Source organism: Lytechinus pictus, chromosome 16, assembly GCF_037042905.1.
Source record: "Lytechinus pictus isolate F3 Inbred chromosome 16, Lp3.0, whole genome shotgun sequence".
NCBI classification, from domain to species: Eukaryota; Metazoa; Echinodermata; class Echinoidea; order Temnopleuroida; family Toxopneustidae; genus Lytechinus; species Lytechinus pictus.
Genome location: NC_087260.1, coordinates 20510728 through 20525289, shown reverse-complemented (window position 1 = coordinate 20525289; position 14562 = coordinate 20510728). Strand labels below are relative to the sequence as shown.

The following is a 14562-nucleotide window of genomic DNA, read 5'->3' as shown; positions in this document are numbered from 1 at the left end:
TTAAGGGGGGGAATATGTATGTGCGTAAAAGGGAGATGGTGAAAGGGAGAGGGAAAGAGGGATAAAGAGAAATAGAAATGAAAAATGACAGAGAAATAAATACATTAGAAGAGAATGACAAAAAGATGGAGATAGTTTGGAACAGAGTGAAAGGATAAGAGGGGAATGGAAGAAAAAGAAGGAGAGAGAGAAAGGGGTATTAGGGAATGATTGAGAGAGAGGTAGGATGGGATAGAGAGGGGAGACATATAGAAAAGGGAGATAGAAAAGGAAAATAGCACACTATGAGAGATGGACAAAAAGAGGTATTAGATAGCTGTTGAGACAGAGATGGGAAGAGAGAGAGGGGGATAGAAAAATACAGAGCAAGAGAAAAAGGGAGAGAGTGAGATAGAAAAGAGAGGGAAAGAGAGACCCGGAGAGATAGAGAAGGACAGAGCAAGAGAGAAAGGGATAGAGGTCAAGAGAGGAACAGAGGGAAATAACGCAAAGATAAGATAGATGCACAGAGAGGGGGAAGAGACAGGGACAGGAAGATAGAGAGCAAGAAAGAAATGAAGAGAGCAAGAGAGAAAGGGGAAGAGAGAAAGAGAGAAAGAGAGGGAGAGATGCATTCAACAATCACTGAAGTCATCACATATCAATCAAGTAATCTGTGATTTGATGTCATACTCAGCAACAGATAACCCAACCAGATGGGTCCTCATTTTCTCGGTTCACCAAAGCACAAAACATTGCTGTCCTAATAGGTGGTTTCAGACCGCCTCGAAGTTTGTCAGTTCCAGGTATGTTCTGATCGGGAAATTTACCCCGATCAGAAAATGCTAGGTAAAATTGGCAATGTGAAAGCAAATTACGCGTAATCTCCTCGAAAGAAAATACCTACTTAATAGTAGGTACTTGTCAAAATTACGAGAACTTTGGCAGGGATTTTTCCAAGGTCGCAGGTATTTTGGCAGTGTGAAAGCAATTTACTGGAAATTTTAGCCCAGCGTGTAGTTGGGCGCAGGCGCCATGGGTGGCTACTGAGCTCGCGATTTTGAATCTCACGCCTTGCTTGCTTATCAGACCATACTGCGCATGCTCGTAACTTCAGGAACTTATCCCGAAGGGTATGTTTCAGGGCGGTGTGAATGCAGGAATAATTAATGGGTATATTTTAGCGTAAAAAGTTCTCGTAATTTAACGGGGATTTTTATGATTGAGGCGGTGTGAAACCATCTAATGATCCTGCAGACCATGTCATGATTATCATTCACAAGGAAACATTATTTTATGAGTAATAACTTATTCCCATGGTAACACAGAAATGGTACATGCTCAAAAGATTTTCACACTTAACAGAACTCATGGCAGAATATGAGTAAAGAAGAAGAAAATGGTCAATGTTATCATAAAAATTATCAAAACCTTCCTTATTATTATTACCATCATCTTTATCATTTTCATTATTTACTATTACAAACTTGAAGTTTAATATATGTTCTTGTTATCACTTAACATCATCCTAAGTATATTGATATAAAGCCTAGTCTCAAAAGTTTATATTTGAGTTTTGAGTATGTTCTACTCAGCATATTGAAAATTTAGAAATTTGAAAATTTTCTAAAACAGAAACCAATTCTAGCAATATTATGTATTACATTCGTCTCAAACATTACCAATTGCAATGTTGGTTCTCATTCAGAATGGAATATCAAAATATCCATATCACAGAAATACATTCCTTACAGAATAAGCATATTGTGGGTGGATTACTTTAACACTGTAAACCCCATGATGGCTCGTGAACTCCATGATCCTTTGACAAACATCTCAATAGTTTTAACCATAATTTCATAAAGAATGCTGATGATGCCATTTACCCAAAACTTGTTCCAACCCGTGATGACTTCCGCATCTGGTGTCGGGGTGTTATTTAAAGCGGCGGAAAGAATTTTTGCGCCCTGCTTATGAAATCAAATATTGCTATTTGAATAAAAGGTTTTTGATTGGGGCCATGGATTGCCAGATGTGTACATCAAATGCTATTTGTGAAGCTTTTCATTCGGATTAACGCTGGTTAGGTCATTCTGTGTCCGGGGAGCAACACCCTACTGCACTTTTATGATAGCCTTGTACTTCTACTTCTTTCTTTATTTATTATATTTCTTCATAAATATAGTTTCTTTTACCCATTCCTTTCCTTTTTCTTCATCCCATTTTTCAATCTCCTCCAGTTCTTCTATTCCATTGCCCCCGCAGCGGCCCGTCATCTGTTTTCTACTCTTCTCATTCTTTTTTTTCCTCCTATTTTATCTTTTCTTTTCTTTCTCCTTTTTTTCTTTTCTTTCTCCTCTCATTTAAATTTTTCCTTTTCGTTCTCCTTCTCTTTTATTTCTTTTCTTTTTCCTTCTCTTTTTTCTTCTCTTGTTTCTTCTCCTCCTTTCTTTTTAATATCTTCGTCTCATCATCCACACTAGAAGCTGCAATTTTGATATCATTATAAAATCATTTATTTCTTAGAATTCTCCTTCCACCTCCCCCTCTCCTCTTTCCACTTCCCTTCTTCTTTGCTGTACAACAGCTCTATAATCCTCCTCTGCAGAAGCAACACAATAATATCATTGTATATTTCTCTGTATTATATTGTATATTTCTCTGTATTATATTGTATTGTAAATCTGTATCATACATTTATATTATGTCCCATCACAAGCTATTGCTTTTAGGGACTTACATGTACCCTTCTCCTGTAAACAAACCTTGTCCATTATATTGTTTGATAAGAAGTTGCTTTTGTCTGAATTTATGACCAAAAGGAAATTTTGAAAATGGACGAAAAAAAATGTTTAGATACCTGAATGAATGAAAGAAACAGAAGACCAAACAATGATTTAAACAAACAAATGAATATGCTTGCAAGGCTTAAATGGATCTAATGTCATGACCATGGATACCCTGTTGACTGGGTCTCAATCCCTCCCATCCGATATTACCCTTTTCAATCTTCCAATTTGTGCTGAAATATTGAAATGTGCCCTTTAGAAAAGTGGCCTTGTCCTGAAAATATTGTAATCGCGGCCTGTTCTTGCACAGTTACTACACTTAACTCTGTTTTAGATGCTGTTTTTTTTTTACGTTACTCCCCCTGACTGACATGTGACACGACATTTGCTCCTGTGACAATTGCTCCGGGCTTAATTTCGTCTAAGATGTAGGGTTAGGGTTGGGTCGGGCTTGCAATAGCGTTTTACGTTAGGTAAAGGGTAGGAGTTGGTCATTCGATTAGTGTATGGAATTTAGAGCAGAGCAATTGTCGCCAGAGCAAATGTCATGGAACCAACTGACAAGCTATACCTAAGTCTAAATCTAATCATACCCATGATCTAGACCCAAGATCATATTCTAAACCCAACCAAGACCCGACCATCAAAGAAGTGCCAATGGATGTTTAACACCAGGCCACTAGCTTTTCAAGGAACCAGGCAACTTCAACTGCGGTGAAACAAAAATCAGAGAAGTTTAGAGACATTGGTTGACAGGTCTTGTTTTTAATTAAAAAACATCCAGGACGAAAAAAAAAAATCAAATTCTCGCAGACACTTTCAAGATATCTGTGACAGAAAATTATAATTTAGGGGAGTCTAATTATAACATATGTAGTGAATATGTAAATTGGGATGGTATTTCTGGTCACTTACTTTTCACCTTTTTGAAGCGCTTAACAATGGTTTAAGGGTACAATTTTTTCAGGGCTTCATTTTTAAAACATGTCACAGACACAGGATACAAATGGGACCTTGAAGCTGAGATTTTCTAAAGTAAAAATAATGTCAACTAAACCTTTAACAAGAGTTATTGTAAACAAATGAGAAATTCTCCTTACCATTTATTAAATATACTTGAATTACATCAAATTGAGGAGCCTGTCTCTGCATCAAAGTACAAGGGGTCTGTAAGTTGCTGCCCTCTGTACACAATATACAGGAACTGTTAATCTGAAACAAATATGGATGAAATGAAAGTTGATTTGAGGGTGACATGATTACCTTTAAATAAATGTAATATGTTTGTGGGAATTGTTATGGTGGACGTTGTCTGAATTGTCACTTAATAAATTATTGACTGATTCGAATGAGTAACCTGAAGTTTAATGTCAAAATACATCTTTGTGAATGCCTTAATTTGGAGACATGCATTTACCTAGATGTGTCTAATATCATTATATCCTTTCAATTTGTGAACCTGTTTTCTTTGGGGATTTATCTTGAATGTGAAAGAAAAACAAGATTTGATGAGAAGCGCAAGATGAAAAACACGACTGAGCCGGTTATCATTTTCATAAGGCCAAGACGATCTTGACATTATGAATCCTTCTCACAGGGCTGTTTTCGTGACTGTCGCGACATAATAATTACACTTTACGACAAAAGTATGTCTGCGACAGCGGGAGAGCTCATGATGATCTTTTATTGTTTGCTCGAAAAAAAAGATTGAAATTCTTTGGGCTTGCCCGTGCCCTTTTATTGTCATCCTCATTTATCCTTTTCAACTTTTTGAAAGAATTATTCTGATGCCGCGATTACGAACAAATCTACCAGGCCAATCGCAGACGATGGTAACAAAACTAAAAGAATGAGGCTTAGAAGGATGAAGTCTACTGTCGCCAAAACAAACCCCCGAGCGATCTACTTGGGCTCGGCTTACAAAGAGGGTTCAGCGGGATGACATTTACAATTGGAACTTCGGTCACTAGGCCAAGTTATCCATTCTCGGCTCGCCCGAATACGCACACATTGAACCTATTTTCCCCCCATTTCGCATTCTTGAGAATCCTCGGGCGATACGCAACCGAAAGTGGTCTTAATGCATTTTGTGAAAAGCTGTCTATTTCAATATACCCTGATGACAACATCGTGTTGTCTAAGGTGCCGAATAATGCCCTAAATCCAGTTGGAGACGGTTGTTAAAGAAACTGGAGCCATTTAGGATCGTTGGAACGGCAACCTTTGGCCGGCATAACCCTCCCAGCGCGAGTCACGAAATCTTTCTCTGGCAGAGAGAGATGACAGGTTATTATGGTTCCTCTTTCTTCTCATTTGCCATCTTATTTGATCGCCCTTGAGTATCTTTCATTACCAAGGGTTAGGCTTCACCTTATGTGACCTCATGCGGCTGCGAAACTTCTTCAAAGTCATACCGCTCTGCTAAACTCATCATAGGGTCCAGGAACCCCATTGCGCGGGGGCCAGATCGAAAGGGAAAACAGTCATCCCGACATCAAAAGACACAAAGGATGTCATTTCAGCGGGGATCGATGACGACCAATTCGGCATTCTTGTCCCAGATGACGGCAGATTTTCTGATTGTGTGGCGCAAAGCAATCGGTCTAACCCGTATTTAGGGCTCATCAAAACCGTCTTTTAATCAAAATTGTGTTAACTGATGTCCATGGTTAAGTATTTCAACATGCTCTGTCCTATCGGATATTTGGGCAGAAATATCTATAAAAACCCACCTCATGCTGCTTTGAAATTCATCATTGGAGAAAAAGAGGGCAAGCCTGGCTCTTGGGGATAACCGCTTGAAGTTACTTCCCTGTGTCAATGTCCCCAAACTCTGTCATCAAAGCACCCTCTAGACACCTACACCCCTCATCTCTCTCAATAAAGACCTTGCAAAGGGATGGGAGAAGAGAAGGAGGAGGAGGCAGAGAGAAAAAAATACAAAAAGCGGCGGAAGTTATTAAAAATAATTACAACAGCATGCTAATAATAAAGTAATCTTCTTTCCACTCAATTTTCCTGACCCTTGTTTACTACATTCCACCACGCATTTAATAAAAAAAACCTTCGGCGACGCGCTGGAAAATGGAGAACGGCCCACCGGCATCTGCGAGATCTATTAACACATATTCACGACAATCCGCTACGCTAGCATCAATCTCTTTTTCTTCTCATCCTCATTAGAGCATCTCTAAATTAACACGTGGGATGGCAAGCAGTATAGAGTCATCTCTCGCGCCAGGGAAACCTTGCCGATGAAAGTGCCGTGCGGCATTTCGCTCCCCGAAGGGGCCCCCCTCCAAAATAATAAGTCACTGACATTTCATCGTGGCATGTAATTATAAATCAATACATCATTGTTACCAATCTGGCTACAAGTCAAGCGCACTTTAAGCATCCCGAGACAAAGTCGTCGACAAACACATTCTGATGCGTCCGTGACCCCCCCCCCCTTGATGGAGGCATCAAGCGGTAGCGGTTTGAAATTCTTTCGAAGTGATAAAGACCCGAGAATCTCCGCTCTATCAACGACCAAAAAGTAGGCCTCAATTACACAATAGATCCTTGTTACCCGTTCAAAGGCATTTTGACCTGTGAAAAATGGAGTTATTCAAAGTGATGCATCTGATTGCATCGCCACATGTTGGGCCTCCATATCATAAGTCTCAGCAGAACTTTCACCTCCATTAAAAGCCCCTCTCACCTCCACCTCGCTGGCTTTCATCCACCAGCCACTCTTAATGATGGGACAGCATGCGGGCGCGAACAGGGCTGGAATTGACCGCAAAACAAGAATTGCGCTTTTGTCGTAAATAACCCCCACAAAACAGTTCCCTCAATTGACAAGCATAACAGAGGCTGGTACACGCATCACATCTTCATGCTGCCTCTTTATTCATTCTTCTTTATTCTTCTTGTAGATCTTTTTCTTTCCTACCGTTTTAAACCCCCTCCAGAATCTCTGTTTCTCTCATCACAATTTCAGCAATCTCGAGGAGGTTGATTCAGGACAAAAAACTCTTGACATCTCCTCTGCAGCACCTGAACTTTCCCTCTGTACTTTGGATGACCTGCGGATCGGGTCACTCCCAGCATGCAACAGTCTTGATGATGCCATCATCGGTGGCGGAGAATCAAGATAGGTAATTAGACCAGTTGACAGACACGAGTTTGGGCCTGTGTAGTGGAAAAATGGAGAGAGGTAATCAAAAGTTGGTAAAGTGTTTGTTACAACATGGGTCAGACAGTGTAGGGGATGAGCATGAACATGGGTGGAATTAGTTTACAAGAGAGTCTGTAAATGTTATAAAAATGAAAATGTTATAAAAATAATAATGAAAATTTATTTTAAGATATCGGGCCTGAATAATTTGGTGATCTGCTGGAAAGCAATTACCCGCCCTTTCACATGGTAAAAACATTGTATTTTTAATAATTCCAATGAAAAATAAGGCTAATGACAAATATTTAGCACGTGTGAAACCAAACTAGAACATGATTAGAATCATGAACGCTAATCACATTCACGATTACAATAGCAATCATCATTTCAATAATGATTCAAGATTCACATGTGAAAAGGCCCATAAAGGAGAGTCTAAACATGGATAGTAATTAAAACTAAATGTGGAGAAAGATGCTTTACATGAAGCAGGGTAGGGCATTCAATGAAAAGGATGAAATGAAGATGAGGAAAAGAAAGAAAATGATAGAAATGGAAGAAAACAAATAAATCAAAGGATGAAAAAGTTGGATAAAGGAAAAGATTGGATGAATAAAAAAATAAATAAAAAAGAGAGTAAGTGGGGGAGAAAAGAAAGAAAGAATGTGGAAAATGGAGGAGGAAATGGAGAAAGAAAGGGGAAAAGGAGGAAGACAGGCACATTTAAAGAGGAAGAGAAAGAGAAGAACACTGAGACAAATGGCAAAGGAAAAAGAAGGGGAGAAATGAGTGATGGGGGAGGAAAACAGAAAAGGGGAAAGAAAAGATGGTATGAGAGAGAGAAGGGAGGACGGATAGAAACTAGAAAAGAGAGAGAAGGAAAAGAGAAAGTGGCGAGGTAAAAAAACGTATGAGAGAGTCATTCTTTTGTCTTTCTGTAATATTTTTATATTTAATAGGCAAGCTTAAATGAAAATCATGTTTTATCTTAATAATAATTAATAAAACCCTGTATTTGAGAAAAATTGTACATAAATGAGAAGAACTTTGGACAGACTCACATCCATGCAACAAAGTATTATCCAAAGAAAGAATAGTGATACAAAGTATAGAGAGAGGTAAAAATATAAATAAAACTGATATAAATGTATATCATTATATGTGGTTTTCAACTCTCCCTAAATATGAAAAATATAAATCTTGACCTAAATATCTATCACAGAGAAACCATTTTTTTGCTCAAATGATCTTTGTCCATACCAATGTCATTACTACTGTGTGGTCATTACTGGTCAAATAAAATGACCTAATGGCTCAGCTGGATCCTAATCCTGCCCCCTGCCCCTACCGTGAACTTGGGCCATCAAAATGGACAACAGAAGATGCCCTTATTCACAAATACTCTAATTCACTAAAGAGCATATGGCATATACATCATAACTATAATACTGTTTTTCTCCTTCCATTTGTTCATTTCATAGAATCATAATTTTTTTGGATATTTGAACCCCTGCATTTTATACCATAGGGTCCATAGAAGCCTTTCAATTCAAATCTATATATTTTCAGCCTTTCCATAAACATTGGTGTCTACACTTTTTTTTAAACAGCTTTGTGATTTTAACTTCAATTTCAAATCTGCATGAATTTTTCATGTTTTTTTTTATGGTAAGAATAAAACTAAATACATTTAACAAATAATAATCATGCCAACCACACAGAAAAAATACTAGATATAACCAAATATTCACTGGGTTGGTTTGTGAAATGAAAAAATATATATATATTATTATAAATCTAAATTAATAACACACATCCCAAAGGGTTAAATGACAGGTGCACCCCCCCCCCCAAAAAAAAAAAAGGTTCATTTGAATAAAGAGGAAATTTAAAAGCATGACAATTGAAAAATTGATGTAATATAAGAAAGTCATGACACTTTAAACTTTCGCTTAATTTCATAAATAGTCATCAGCACAACTCAGTAATATTCAAATGAGAGAGTCGATGATGTCTCTCACTCATATATAAATAACATATTTTTGCCAGATGTTGAATAAAAATGTTAATTGTAACCACATTAAGACCATACACTTTTGACATTTTCTGCATATTTTAATAACATTACCTTTTTTAAATACAAGAACTGTGCTAGCTGGATGCTCAAATCACTTTTACATTTCCCTCTAAAATCCAATCCTATGCATGACCATGAGTTGAGGGGAGGGGGGGGGGGGCTGGAATGAGAAGGGTAGATAGGTGAATAAACTTGGTAGACAAAATGGGAACAGGCTCAATTCCCTTTTGATTGGAAAAGTAGCAACTCAATTTAGTTTTCTAAAAGAGTCCTATTGGTATCAATTGTACCCATTGTATTGAGACATATGGCAGAGTCATTTCTCTGTGTGTCCTCCACAGCAAACTTCGGTGAACAAGTAGATGTCTTGTTCAGACTCCTAAGTAGTACCTGCCTTACTTTTAAAATCCTTATTCTACATATGTGATTCTGGAAAGTTCACTGTTCAGCAAATACATTTCAATTACTTTCTCACTCTCTGCAAATTGTTGTTTTTGTTATAAAGAAGGATTCGTGCAAAATTACATGCATCATAATCAGCCTACGTGATTTATGGGTCTGAAAAATAAGACTAGTTGCCTTCCAAACCAGCTCCCGCTGCTCACCTGCCAATCAAGCAGCTTTCTCATGAATATGCATCAGTAAGCATGCATAAAAACATGAGCTCATGAATATGCGATTACTACTCCTTGGCATGCCGCCCAGTGAACCAGTGGGAAGGCTTTGCAAGTGCAAGATGAGGAGGAAAAACTGTCAGAAGATATTTATCCAAATATTTTGAGTGAGGTGAAAATCTTGGTGATCTACGTGTGGTCAATTTGGGCATTTGATTTCAGCAAAGAGATGTCTCCTTGATTTCAATTGAATGAGCATTGCTAAAGTGAAAGTACTTACCTATTTCACTCTCTCTTACCCCCCCCCTTCTCTCTCTTCTCTCATTCTTTCTCTGTTTCAGTCTCTTCGGACTAACCAATGAAAAACTAACAGCATTGCTGGGGGGTGCTATTTAGACATTTGGTGATATAATATTATATTTCATTTCATTGTTTTTTCTCCTGCATATCATGCATAATTCATGTAATACATTTCATAACATAACAAACATGATTTGGTGATAACTTTTTTTTTGGGGGGAGGGGGCACGAATCATAGGTAAAGTATACTAAAAAGCATGATTCTAAACAATAATGGTCTTCTTCAAAATTATTATAACATTCACAATTTGCAGAAGACTTTCATTATAAGTAGATTGCTTGAAATATATGACAACCCCGGATGGAAACTCATTAAATTAATTTAGTATATTTATGAAGCAGAATGGGTATATTTCTTAAATGAAAAACATAATTCCATAATTTGTGCAATGAAGACGAACAGAGATGATCAGGATGATGGTGATGATGTTGATGGTGATGATGGTGATGATAATGATGATGGTGATGGTGATGATGATGGTGATGATGGTGATGATGATGATGGTGATGATGATGATGGTGATGATGGTGATGGTGATGATGATGATGGTGATGATGATGGTGATGATGATGATGGTGATGATGGTGATGATGATGATGATGGTGATGATGGTGATGATGGTGATGATGGTGATGATGATGGTGATGGTGATGATGGTGATGATGATGATGGTGATGATGGTGATGGTGATGATGATGATGATGATGGTGATGATGATGGTGATGATGATGATGGTGATGATGATGATGGTGATGGTGATGATGATGGTGATGATGATGGTGATGATGGTGATGATGATGATGGTGATGATGATGATGGTGATGATGATGATGGTGATGATGATGATGGTGATGATGGTGATGGTGATGATGATGGTGATGATGATGGTGATGATGGTGATGATGATGGTGATGATGATGATGATGATGATGGTGATGATGATGATGATGATGATGGTGATGATGATGATGGTGATGATGATGACAATGGTGGGGATGAAGGGGGTGGAGATGATGATGGCGATAAATGGTGATAATTAAATCGAGGGTGGAAAGATTGTTGTACCCACATTGTAGTAAGTACTTAAACTAGAAGTTTACAATTACCTAGATGATACAACCTTAAGTTGTTCTTAAAAACTTTAGATGAACAATCAGAGAAAATGTGAAAATACAGATATTTTAAAACATTATTTACAAGTTATGTTAGTTTGTTCGTAGACTACATGTATGTGATACAACATTCATGTCATTATTCCAGTCTTTTTTCCAGTTTTTTTTTCTTTTTCTACCTTTCCCCCTTTTACCTGTTTGATTTTTGCCAATTTATATCTTTTTATATGCCCTGTATATCTGTGTCTTTTGCCGCTTTACTTTGCATCAGTAATATTCACTGTGTGTAATATTTTTTAGCCTTAATTCAGCACTGGTATGACCGTCCCAGACTGGTAAAAATTGCCGTCGGCCAGTAACTTTTCAGAAAAAGCCAGATTTACTGGTCCGACATGACCAGTAAGATTATATCTAACCGATACAAAATATATGTTCTTCTCTTTTGTAAATTATAAAAATGGTTCTGGCATCTCAAAAATGGCTCTCATCAATTATGTTGTGTGTATGTACTGTTTTTTTTTGGGGGGGGGTAACAATAAGCAATAAAAGACAGCAAAATAACCTCAATTTTTTTAATATTTTTCTTTATTTTGGGGGACCAGTAAATTTTAGGTTCGGTCCAGTAAAAATGGAAAAACTGGGTGTGTACTGGTCTGACATTATCAGGTCGGACCAGTCGAAAAAAAGGTTAGTGTGGAGCCCGGCTTAATTCATAAATTTCTATTAATTTGATATGATTTTCCCAATATGTTGCGATATTTGTTTGCATGTATTTGCTACATTTGTATTTTCTCTGTTTTATAATTCTATATGTCGGCCTATGCACAATACTCTTTTATAAAGCAGGCCCAGGCAGCTGTATTTCTTTTTTTAATGAAACTGAATAAATAAATAATAAGAGTTGAATTTTTTTAAGGTTTCAATAAGTGTCTCCCTCTTATACATGTATATACACAACAGCTGATTCATATATGTTTTATCAATGCTTAAAACTTTTTAAAACCATTCCAGTGACAGTTGAATTCAAACAAAATCCAACGAAAACCTGTGATATCCCAACTGGACCTGAATATCTTGAAGTCTTTAATAAAGACATTGGATATTGATCCGCTGGTTTATGGATCATCTCCTAAGATATGAATAACTTAAAAATAAATTTTTTCAATATTTAAAGAACAGAAATGGATAAAAATTATATATATCAATAAAATTTACATTTTGTTAAATGAATTTATAAATATGTAATAAACGATGCCTTTTTTAACAATAAAAATACAAAATACAAAAAAGAAATTGATTTCAAAGGTGTCGGCAGTCCTGGTTTAGGGAGGGGTTGCTCAGATTATGTTCCGAGAGGTGCCTAGCCACTATGGCTGTCAAACGTGATTGACCCAGATGTACGGGTACTTTTAATTGAAAAACACTATCTATAGACACTTGTCTGAATTTTCTCAGACATCAGGCTCAATGGGATAAACATTAGTAATGATATACTGTGTCTCACTTTATTCCGTTTTCGCATTGTTGCACATACTATTGAACAGTGCATTACGAGCACGGACTTGATTTGCATTCTTTCTACGGCTTCAGTGGTCACACGTATTCGGCTGGCTATGATCTGTGCCCTGGAATAAAAATCATGAAACCCCGGGCCGAGAACATGAGCGATGGGGCGTCCCACGGTTCTGCGAAGAAGAACATACCATGCAGGCATTCGTAGATGCCTTGCTTGCGGGCAGTGCCGACGTGAACACGCACATGTCACGGGCGTGTGCAGAGAAACAGCTTCTCATACCAGAGCCCCACGACGACATATGAACGTCTCGTGAGAAAATCATTGTTCTGTGAACTTTCCTTCCTCTCTGTTTCCACCCAGAAGTCAAAAGGTGAAACATTTTCACATTAATTCCCGAGGGGAAATTGGAGGAGGAATGAAGGGAAGAAAAAAAGAAAAGAAAAATGTTATTCATGTATGTTCAAAGCTATGGCACCTTCCCTCATACCATGAGTAAAGTGTGGTGTTAAACTTTCGTCCCCATACTGACTTTTTGTTGAACATAGCTGAACATAGAGATTAAAAGGCGGTAACAGAACTAACCCTTCGTCTACCACAACTGGACGTTCCCTGTACAAAGCCTATGTGTTTTACAGAACTCGGCAGTCAACAGGTTAAAGCTCCAATCCTTCTGAATCAAAACACATTGCTTATCTAAAAAAGTCACATCCAGCCACTGCTTCTCACAGAAAATAGGAATTCTTACATAACATGCTCATGTTTTCTTATGCAACTATCTATTTCCCTCCCTCACTCTCCCCCCCCCCCTATTTAGAGTCCTGAACAGACATTTTTGGTGGTTAGTTCAGTATTATCAACATCTCTGACTAAGGCAACTAGATATTGGTGCTCTTCAAACGCCAGGATCGGACTGATCAAAAGTCATATAGGCTCTTTAAAAGAAGATCTCTGAATTTAGACAAGCACTTAGGACATTCAACTGTAATTTGAATGGCGGACGTGGTGCAGTGAATAAAGTCCCTTTCCCTTCCCGAAAGGCAAACGATAACAAACCTCACTAACTACAGGGTTACGGAAAATGATGATTCTATTAAGATGGGGGCATTTTCCTTTTCAAAGAAAACGGGGTCTTAAAAGAGAATGAATTATGCCCCTCTGCACACAGTTTAGTAATTCAACATGGTAAAGGTCTTCGGGCTATGGTTCGGAACGGACGTCGGTTGCATCGGGTGTGGGTTAAGGCATCACGCACGCTTTTCTTTCGCATGGTTCTCCATCAAGTGTTCTCTTTCACTGAAGAAAACATGCAGGACCATGTTTATCGTATCACGTACGTCTTCGGTGCATGAAACCTCCAGCGGCGATCAGCGGAGAGGTCTGCGTGTGTCACATTTCATTGTCGATGATAAAATGTCGCTTCCCTTCGGTTCGCTGACGAGGAACCTATGACCTTGCCAACAAACTTCGATGCTCTCCTTTTGGTTTGTCCTATAGTTTGAGTTTTGTTTTAAACTTCTCAAAAGACGCTCATTTCTTCCTTAATATTTCCTAACAATTGCGAATCTCAATTATTATCTTACTATCTTATTGCAACAATACATTCTACCTCTTTTTCTCAGTCTTTCCCTGCTTTCAGAGGCCCTTTGCATAAAAGCTGCATCATGCTTAAGTCCCTAATACATATATGTTTCATTGGTTGAAAATTAAGTTGCGTTTGATTTCCGGAGAAATGTTTGATCATAACTCATTCTGCAACGTGCCCCAGATGCTATAATCAATCATGTCATGATGGATTGTGTTATCTCATGAATGGTGATAGATCAAATGTCTTAAAAGCTCCTTTATTTTGAGTGGCGATCGATAGATCACCAATCGCTATCTGTGTCCACTTGTGACTACATTTGAGCTTCCGATAACGAGTAGTGATAACATTGTGATGCATCATATGTCAC

The 14562-nt window shown here is 37.9% G+C and overlaps 1 long non-coding RNA gene across 1 annotated transcript; it reads right to left on the bottom strand.

The window, feature by feature from the left end:
- Window positions 1–2197: 2197 nt before the first annotated feature.
- Window positions 2198–10866, bottom strand: LOC135157024 (uncharacterized). The gene is made up of 4 exons (XR_010296105.1): window positions 9059–10866; window positions 6706–6944; window positions 5501–5656; window positions 2198–3980 (listed from the first exon to the last, which is right to left on the bottom strand). It is a non-coding gene; the product is annotated as an uncharacterized LOC135157024 (long non-coding RNA).
- Window positions 10867–14562: the final 3696 nt, after the last annotated feature.